This window comes from Chiloscyllium plagiosum, unplaced genomic scaffold (assembly GCF_037043375.1).
Source record: "Chiloscyllium plagiosum isolate Xiang-an unplaced genomic scaffold, Cpla_swu_hap1 HiC_scaffold_35, whole genome shotgun sequence".
NCBI lineage: Eukaryota > Metazoa > Chordata > Chondrichthyes > Orectolobiformes > Hemiscylliidae > Chiloscyllium > Chiloscyllium plagiosum.
The window spans coordinates 56,246,609-56,255,043 of NW_028270173.1; the positions used below are offsets into that span (position 1 = coordinate 56,246,609).

General features: G+C 51.0%; 2 non-coding genes and 2 pseudogenes across 2 annotated transcripts; all 4 read right to left on the reverse strand.

The window, feature by feature from the left end:
• Positions 1–2,302: 2,302 nt before the first annotated feature.
• On the reverse strand, positions 2,303–2,466 carry LOC148140958 (U1 spliceosomal RNA). The gene has a single exon (XR_015753207.1). It is a non-coding gene; the product is annotated as a U1 spliceosomal RNA (small nuclear RNA).
• A 2,302-nt stretch (positions 2,467–4,768) lies between these two features.
• On the reverse strand, positions 4,769–4,932 carry LOC148140959 (U1 spliceosomal RNA). The gene has a single exon (XR_015753208.1). It is a non-coding gene; the product is annotated as a U1 spliceosomal RNA (small nuclear RNA).
• Positions 4,933–7,186: 2,254 nt separating this feature from the next.
• LOC122547658 (U1 spliceosomal RNA) lies at positions 7,187–7,325 on the reverse strand (annotated as a pseudogene).
• A 423-nt stretch (positions 7,326–7,748) lies between these two features.
• LOC122547659 (U1 spliceosomal RNA) lies at positions 7,749–7,887 on the reverse strand (annotated as a pseudogene).
• Positions 7,888–8,435: the final 548 nt, after the last annotated feature.

Here is an 8,435-nt window from a genome sequence, read left to right on the forward strand (position 1 = left end):
GCTCAGCACTCACACTCACTCACACCCCACAACAGCCGCTCCCTCTCACTCTCACACTCACTCACTTTTGCAACATCGAACATTCACTTCCTCAACCTGCCCTGCCTGTCGATCAGCTTCATTCTTCAAATGGATCACCGAATGTCTCCAGGACTCCCGTTTTACTCAAATACCACCCACGGCTGCGCCTGCGCTGCTTATCTGCATCTATCCCTTAAAAGGACGCGCCCCGCCCCTGTTTCCTTCAGGCTGATTCGCGGAAAAACAGGAGGGAAAGTTCCAACTTTGTTTTCAAACACTCGACGGAATTTGATGTCAACGCGAATAAAAGCAACTTACAATCTTTGATTGTCAAACTAGAAGCATTTTTTCAAACCAATTTACCTCGACTTTCTACAATGTTTAGCTGCAGCTTTGCAAATCTTTCTTCAATCAGATTAGTGACTTCAGGTTGAAATCACATTCAAGATTAAGGGTGCCAGGGAAACATATTTCTCAACATGATGTTGGATGAGACACGAAACTGAGACCACCACCTCGTCTGGCTGCACATTCCGAGCACTCACCACCCTCTGTGTAAAATAAACTGGCCTGTGATTAAAATGTAATCGTCCTTTTCTTCCGTGTCTGATTTACCTGCTGCTTTCCCTGGGGTAAAGAATTCCAAATTTAGAGGGCATAGTTTAGGGTGAGAAGAGAAAGATTTCAAAGGGATCTAGGGGGCAACTATTTCACACAGAGGGTGCTGCGTGGACGCAATGAGCTGCCAGAGGAAGTGATGGAGGTTGGTACAACATGCGAAAGGCATCTGAATAGGAAGGGTTCAGAGGGATAAGGGCCAAGTGCTGGCAAATGGGACAAGATTAAATTAGGATATCTGGATTACTGCGGAGCAGCTGTGCAGCAGAACAAAGTGGGCTGGAGACCTGGATCAGTGCGGGGCTGCTGTGACCCAGCACACAGTGGACTGGAGGCCTCGTGTGGTGTGGTGAGGCTGAGAGGCAGATCAGAGTGGGCTGGAGGCCTCGTGTGGTGTGGAGAGGCTGAGAGGCACAACAGGGTGGGCTGGAGGCCTGGATCAGTGTGGAGCAGATGTGAGGCAGAACAGAGTGAGCCAGAGGCTTGGATCAGTGCGGAGCAGCTGAGAGCTGAAGAGGAGCCGATGGAGAACTGCAAGAGTCTCGAATGGCTGAGAGCTGGATTGGAGTGGATTCGAGGCCTGAATTAGTACAGGATGACTGAGAGCTGGATTGAAGTGGATTAGAGGCCTGTATCAGGACAGAATGGTTGAGAGCTGGATTGGTGCGGATTTGAGGCCTGGATCACTACAGAATGGCTGAGAGCTGGATGGGGGCGGATTAGAGGCCTGTATCAGTACAGAATGGCTGAGAGTTGGATTGGCGTGGATTAGAGGCCTGTATCAGTACAGAATGGCTGAGAGCTGGATGGGGGCGGATTAGAGGCCTGTATTAGTACAGAGTGGCTGAGAGTTGGACTGGAGTGGATTAGAGGCCTGTATCAGTACAGAATGGCTGAGAGCTGGATGGGGCAGGATTCGAGGCCTGGATCAGTACAGGATGGCTGAGGCCTGGATCAGTACAGAAAGACTGAGAGCTGAATTGGAGCAGACTGGAGACTTGGAGCGGAGCGAAAGTGGTAATTGGACTGGAGGTGGTTGTGGAGCTGGGGGAAGCTTGCTGTGAAGGTGATAGGTACATGCAAGTGGGTGGGGGTTGGGGAGCATTGATGGGGATAGGTCAGTGTGGAGTGGATAGGTGGGAAGGAAATGGACAGGTGGGACAAATCAAGTGGAGGGTCGGGTCTGAGATGAGGTGGGGGTTGGAAGATGAGGAAACGGGTGAAGTCAACATTGATGCTGTGTGGTTGGAGGGTCCGACGGCAGAAGATGAGGCATTGCTCTCCCCAGGCGTGAGGTGGGCTGGACTTTGCACTTTGTAGTTCAGGGTGTTGGTGCTCTTGCTTGATAGGTTGGCGAAGAAGCAAACGGTGGTAAGACATGGAGCAGATGGTGACTGAGAGCAGTTAAGAGGGAAGGTGGTTAAGCAGCATGTTGAGAGATATAGTGAGGAAATAGAGGGAAATGGTCACATATGCAGCAGAAGTTTGGTGGGCTTCACGGTTTTAAAATTAGGACGGCTCTTGCTTGGAGATGGAAGAAAGGTATACCAAAGACTGCCCGAGCAAACTTGGGTGTTAACGTAGCAGTGACAAGACAAGTCGCAGCATAACAGCACTGCCTCCAGAAAAACCGCAATTCAGATTCTGCCATTGGTTTGGAAATCAGGGGAGAGCGCGAACGCAGTCCCCCACTACCACAAATTTTGCAGTCGAGTATCCCGCATTTGGGGACATCGCAGGCGTCAGCTCACCCGAAGTGTAATGGGATAACCTCGTCCTGGGAGCGCCACCGCAATGATCATGTCATCTCCCCTGCCAGGTAAGTATGCTCAGCACTCACACTCACTCACACCCCACAACAGCCGCTCCCTCTCACTCTCACACTCACTCACTTTTGCAACATCGAACATTCACTTCCTCAACCTGCCCTGCCTGTCGATCAGCTTCATTCTTCAAATGGATCACCGAATGTCTCCAGGACTCCCGTTTTACTCAAATACCACCCACGGCTGCGCCTGCGCTGCTTATCTGCATCTATCCCTTAAAAGGACGCGCCCCGCCCCTGTTTCCTTCAGGCTGATTCGCGGAAAAACAGGAGGGAAAGTTCCAACTTTGTTTTCAAACACTCGACGGAATTTGATGTCAACGCGAATAAAAGCAACTTACAATCTTTGATTGTCAAACTAGAAGCATTTTTTCAAACCAATTTACCTCGACTTTCTACAATGTTTAGCTGCAGCTTTGCAAATCTTTCTTCAATCAGATTAGTGACTTCAGGTTGAAATCACATTCAAGATTAAGGGTGCCAGGGAAACATATTTCTCAACATGATGTTGGATGAGACACGAAACTGAGACCACCACCTCGTCTGGCTGCACATTCCGAGCACTCACCACCCTCTGTGTAAAATAAACTGGCCTGTGATTAAAATGTAATCGTCCTTTTCTTCCGTGTCTGATTTACCTGCTGCTTTCCCTGGGGTAAAGAATTCCAAATTTAGAGGGCATAGTTTAGGGTGAGAAGAGAAAGATTTCAAAGGGATCTAGGGGGCAACTATTTCACACAGAGGGTGCTGCGTGGACGCAATGAGCTGCCAGAGGAAGTGATGGAGGTTGGTACAACATGCGAAAGGCATCTGAATAGGAAGGGTTCAGAGGGATAAGGGCCAAGTGCTGGCAAATGGGACAAGATTAAATTAGGATATCTGGATTACTGCGGAGCAGCTGTGCAGCAGAACAAAGTGGGCTGGAGACCTGGATCAGTGCGGGGCTGCTGTGACCCAGCACACAGTGGACTGGAGGCCTCGTGTGGTGTGGTGAGGCTGAGAGGCAGATCAGAGTGGGCTGGAGGCCTCGTGTGGTGTGGAGAGGCTGAGAGGCACAACAGGGTGGGCTGGAGGCCTGGATCAGTGTGGAGCAGATGTGAGGCAGAACAGAGTGAGCCAGAGGCTTGGATCAGTGCGGAGCAGCTGAGAGCTGAAGAGGAGCCGATGGAGAACTGCAAGAGTCTCGAATGGCTGAGAGCTGGATTGGAGTGGATTCGAGGCCTGAATTAGTACAGGATGACTGAGAGCTGGATTGAAGTGGATTAGAGGCCTGTATCAGGACAGAATGGTTGAGAGCTGGATTGGTGCGGATTTGAGGCCTGGATCACTACAGAATGGCTGAGAGCTGGATGGGGGCGGATTAGAGGCCTGTATCAGTACAGAATGGCTGAGAGTTGGATTGGCGTGGATTAGAGGCCTGTATCAGTACAGAATGGCTGAGAGCTGGATGGGGGCGGATTAGAGGCCTGTATTAGTACAGAGTGGCTGAGAGTTGGACTGGAGTGGATTAGAGGCCTGTATCAGTACAGAATGGCTGAGAGCTGGATGGGGCAGGATTCGAGGCCTGGATCAGTACAGGATGGCTGAGGCCTGGATCAGTACAGAAAGACTGAGAGCTGAATTGGAGCAGACTGGAGACTTGGAGCGGAGCGAAAGTGGTAATTGGACTGGAGGTGGTTGTGGAGCTGGGGGAAGCTTGCTGTGAAGGTGATAGGTACATGCAAGTGGGTGGGGGTTGGGGAGCATTGATGGGGATAGGTCAGTGTGGAGTGGATAGGTGGGAAGGAAATGGACAGGTGGGACAAATCAAGTGGAGGGTCGGGTCTGAGATGAGGTGGGGGTTGGAAGATGAGGAAACGGGTGAAGTCAACATTGATGCTGTGTGGTTGGAGGGTCCGACGGCAGAAGATGAGGCATTGCTCTCCCCAGGCGTGAGGTGGGCTGGACTTTGCACTTTGTAGTTCAGGGTGTTGGTGCTCTTGCTTGATAGGTTGGCGAAGAAGCAAACGGTGGTAAGACATGGAGCAGATGGTGACTGAGAGCAGTTAAGAGGGAAGGTGGTTAAGCAGCATGTTGAGAGATATAGTGAGGAAATAGAGGGAAATGGTCACATATGCAGCAGAAGTTTGGTGGGCTTCACGGTTTTAAAATTAGGACGGCTCTTGCTTGGAGATGGAAGAAAGGTATACCAAAGACTGCCCGAGCAAACTTGGGTGTTAACGTAGCAGTGACAAGACAAGTCGCAGCATAACAGCACTGCCTCCAGAAAAACCGCAATTCAGATTCTGCCATTGGTTTGGAAATCAGGGGAGAGCGCGAACGCAGTCCCCCACTACCACAAATTTTGCAGTCGAGTATCCCGCATTTGGGGACATCGCAGGCGTCAGCTCACCCGAAGTGTAATGGGATAACCTCGTCCTGGGAGCGCCACCGCAATGATCATGTCATCTCCCCTGCCAGGTAAGTATGCTCAGCACTCACACTCGCTCACACCCCACAACAGCCGCTCCCTCTCACTCTCACACTCACTCACTTTTGCAACATCGAACATTCACTTCCCCAACCTGCCCTGCCTGTCGATCAGCTTCATTCTTCAAATGGATCACCGAATGTCTCCAGGACTCCCGTTTTACTCAAATACCACCCACGGCTGCGCCTGCGCTGCTTATCTGCATCTATCCCTTAAAAGGACGCGCCCCGCCCCTGTTTCCTTCAGGCTGATTCGCGGAAAAACAGGAGGGAAAGTTCCAACTTTGTTTTCAAACACTCGACGGAATTTGATGTCAACGCGAATAAAAGCAACTTACAATCTTTGATTGTCAAACTAGAAGCATTTTTTCAAACCAATTTACCTCGACTTTCTACAATGTTTAGCTGCAGCTTTGCAAATCTTTCTTCAATCAGATTAGTGACTTCAGGTTGAAATCACATTCAAGATTAAGGGTGCCAGGGAAACATATTTCTCAACATGATGTTGGATGAGACACGAAACTGAGACCACCACCTCGTCTGGCTGCACATTCCGAGCACTCACCACCCTCTGTGTAAAATAAACTGGCCTGTGATTAAAATGTAATCGTCCTTTTCTTCCGTGTCTGATTTACCTGCTGCTTTCCCTGGGGTAAAGAATTCCAAATTTAGAGGGCATAGTTTAGGGTGAGAAGAGAAAGATTTCAAAGGGATCTAGGGGGCAACTATTTCACACAGAGGGTGCTGCGTGGACGCAATGAGCTGCCAGAGGAAGTGATGGAGGTTGGTACAACATGCGAAAGGCATCTGAATAGGAAGGGTTCAGAGGGATAAGGGCCAAGTGCTGGCAAATGGGACAAGATTAAATTAGGATATCTGGATTACTGCGGAGCAGCTGTGCAGCAGAACAAAGTGGGCTGGAGACCTGGATCAGTGCGGGGCTGCTGTGACCCAGCACACAGTGGACTGGAGGCCTCGTGTGGTGTGGAGAGGCTGAGAGGAGTGGATGGGTGGGGGCTGGAGGCCTGGATCAGTGTGGAGCAGATGTGAGGCAGAACAGAGTGAGCCAGAGGCTTGGATCAGTGCGGAGCAGCTGAGAGCTGAAGAGGAGCCGATGGAGAACTGCAAGAGTCTCGAATGGCTGAGAGCTGGATTGGAGTGGATTCGAGGCCTGAATTAGTTCAGGATGACTGAGAGCTGGATTGAAGTGGATTAGAGGCCTGTATCAGGACAGAATGGTTGAGAGCTGGATTTGGTGCGGATTTGAGGCCTGGATCACTACAGAATGGCTGAGAGCTGGATGGGGGCGGATTAGAGGCCTGTATCAGTACAGAATGGCTGAGAGTTGGATTGGCGTGGATTAGAGGCCTGTATCAGTACAGAATGGCTGAGAGCTGGATGGGGGCGGATTAGAGGCCTGTATTAGTACAGAGTGGCTGAGAGTTGGACTGGAGTGGATTAGAGGCCTGTATCAGTACAGAATGGCTGAGAGCTGGATGGGGCAGGATTCGAGGCCTGGATCAGTACAGGATGGCTGAGGCCTGGATCAGTACAGAAAGTCTGAGAGCTGAATTGGAGCAGACTGGAGACTTGGAGCGGAGCGAAAGCGGTAATTGGACTGGAGGTGGTTGTGGAGCTGGGGGAAACTTGCTGTGAAGGCGATAGGTACATGCAAGTGGGTGGGGGTTGGGGAGCATTGATGGGGATAGGTCAGTGTGGAGTGGATAGGTGGGAAGGAAATGGACAGGTGGGACGTCAAGTGGCTGGTGGGGTCTGAGATGAGGTGGGGGTTGGAAGATGAGGAAACGGGTGAAGTCATCATTGATGCTGTGTGGTTGGAGGGTCCGACGGCAGAAGATGAGGCATTGCTCCCCCCAGGCGTGAGGTGGGCTGGATTTTGCACTTTGTAGCTCAGGGTGTTGGTGCCCTTGCTTGGTAGGTTGGCGAAGAAGCAAACGGTGGTAAGACATGGAGCAGATGGTGACTGAGAGCAGTTAAGAGGGAAGGTGGTTAAGCAGCATGTTGAGAGAGAAAGTGAGGAAATAGAGGGAAATGGTCACATAAGCAGCAGAGGTTTGGTGGGCTTAACGGTTTTAAAGTTAGGACGGCTCTTGCTTGGAGAGGGAAGAAAGATATACCAAAGACTGCCCGAGCAAACTTGGGTGTTAACGTAGCAGTGACAAGACAGGTCGCAGCATAACAGCACTGCCTCCAGAAAAACCACAATTCAGATTGTGCCATTGGTTTGTAAACCAGGGGAGAGCGCGAACGCAGTCCCCCACTACCACAAATTTTGCAGTTGAGTATCCCGCATTTGGGGACATCGCAGGCGTCAGTACACCTGAAGTGCAATGGGATAGCCTCGTCCTGGGAGCACCAACCATTTTTTTATTTCAAAAATATACTTTATTCATAAATAGTTTGATCTATACAACTGGACATGTCATACATATGTACACATTCCATTTCTTTGCGTATCGAGACAGTGTAATCATACTTATTTACAGGTTCATGCAATTACATTGTGCTGAGGCGCCAACAGAGCCCAAATGACTGCGTGGGCCCCCTGTTCTTCGTTAGGCAGGCAGGCTTTACACAGTGGTCTTTCCCCACCGCGCCTTGGCGGCAGCTGCCCCAGGCTTCAGCGCGTCCCTCACCACGTAGTCCTGGACCATGGAATGTGCCAGTCTGCAGCACTCAGTCGGGGTCAACTCCTTCAGCTGGAAGACCAACAAGTTTCGGACCACCCAGAGAGCGTCCTTCACCAAGTTGATGATCCTCCAGGCACAGTTGATTTTCGTCTCGATGTGCGTCCCGGGGGAGAGCGCGAACGCAGTCCCCCAATACCACAAATTTTGCAGTTGAGTATCCCACATTTGGGGACATCGCAGGCGTCAGCACACCTGAAGTGCAATGGGATAGCCTCGTCCTTGGAGTACCAACCATTTTTTTATTTCAAAAATATACTTTATTCATAAATAGTTTGATCTATACAACTGGACATGTCATACATATGTACACATTCCATTTCTTTGCGCCCGTCCTCGCTGTCGGAAGAACCTGTATCCTCGCCGTGTAGGTGTCGCTTCCCCCTTCACTGGGTGGCTTTGGGAGGTTTCCTCTTCCTGCTTTTGACAGTAATCCAATCCTCTGCCTCCTTTCATCCCTCCTCTTCCATTTCCTCCGTCTGTCCTGAAGGAGCTTAGATCGGCTGCTGCACCTCCCCGCTGACTGCCGTCTGCTCCGCTACAGCCTGCCCTTCCTTCTGGGTGCCTCCAGGCACCGTTCCCGTGCTGTTTTGTGGTACCTTGCTGGTCTTAGGTGGTCCACGGCTCGTGTTGCCACCTCCGGCCATCTGTGCGTAGGTGGCGGCCCCTCGTCTTGGGCAGGCCCTGTACATATGGCCCGCCTCTCCGCACAGATTACAGTTCTTGGCCTCCTTACATTCCTTGGTCGGGTGGCCTTCCTGCTTGCAGTTTCAGCAGACGGTCACCTTGCAATC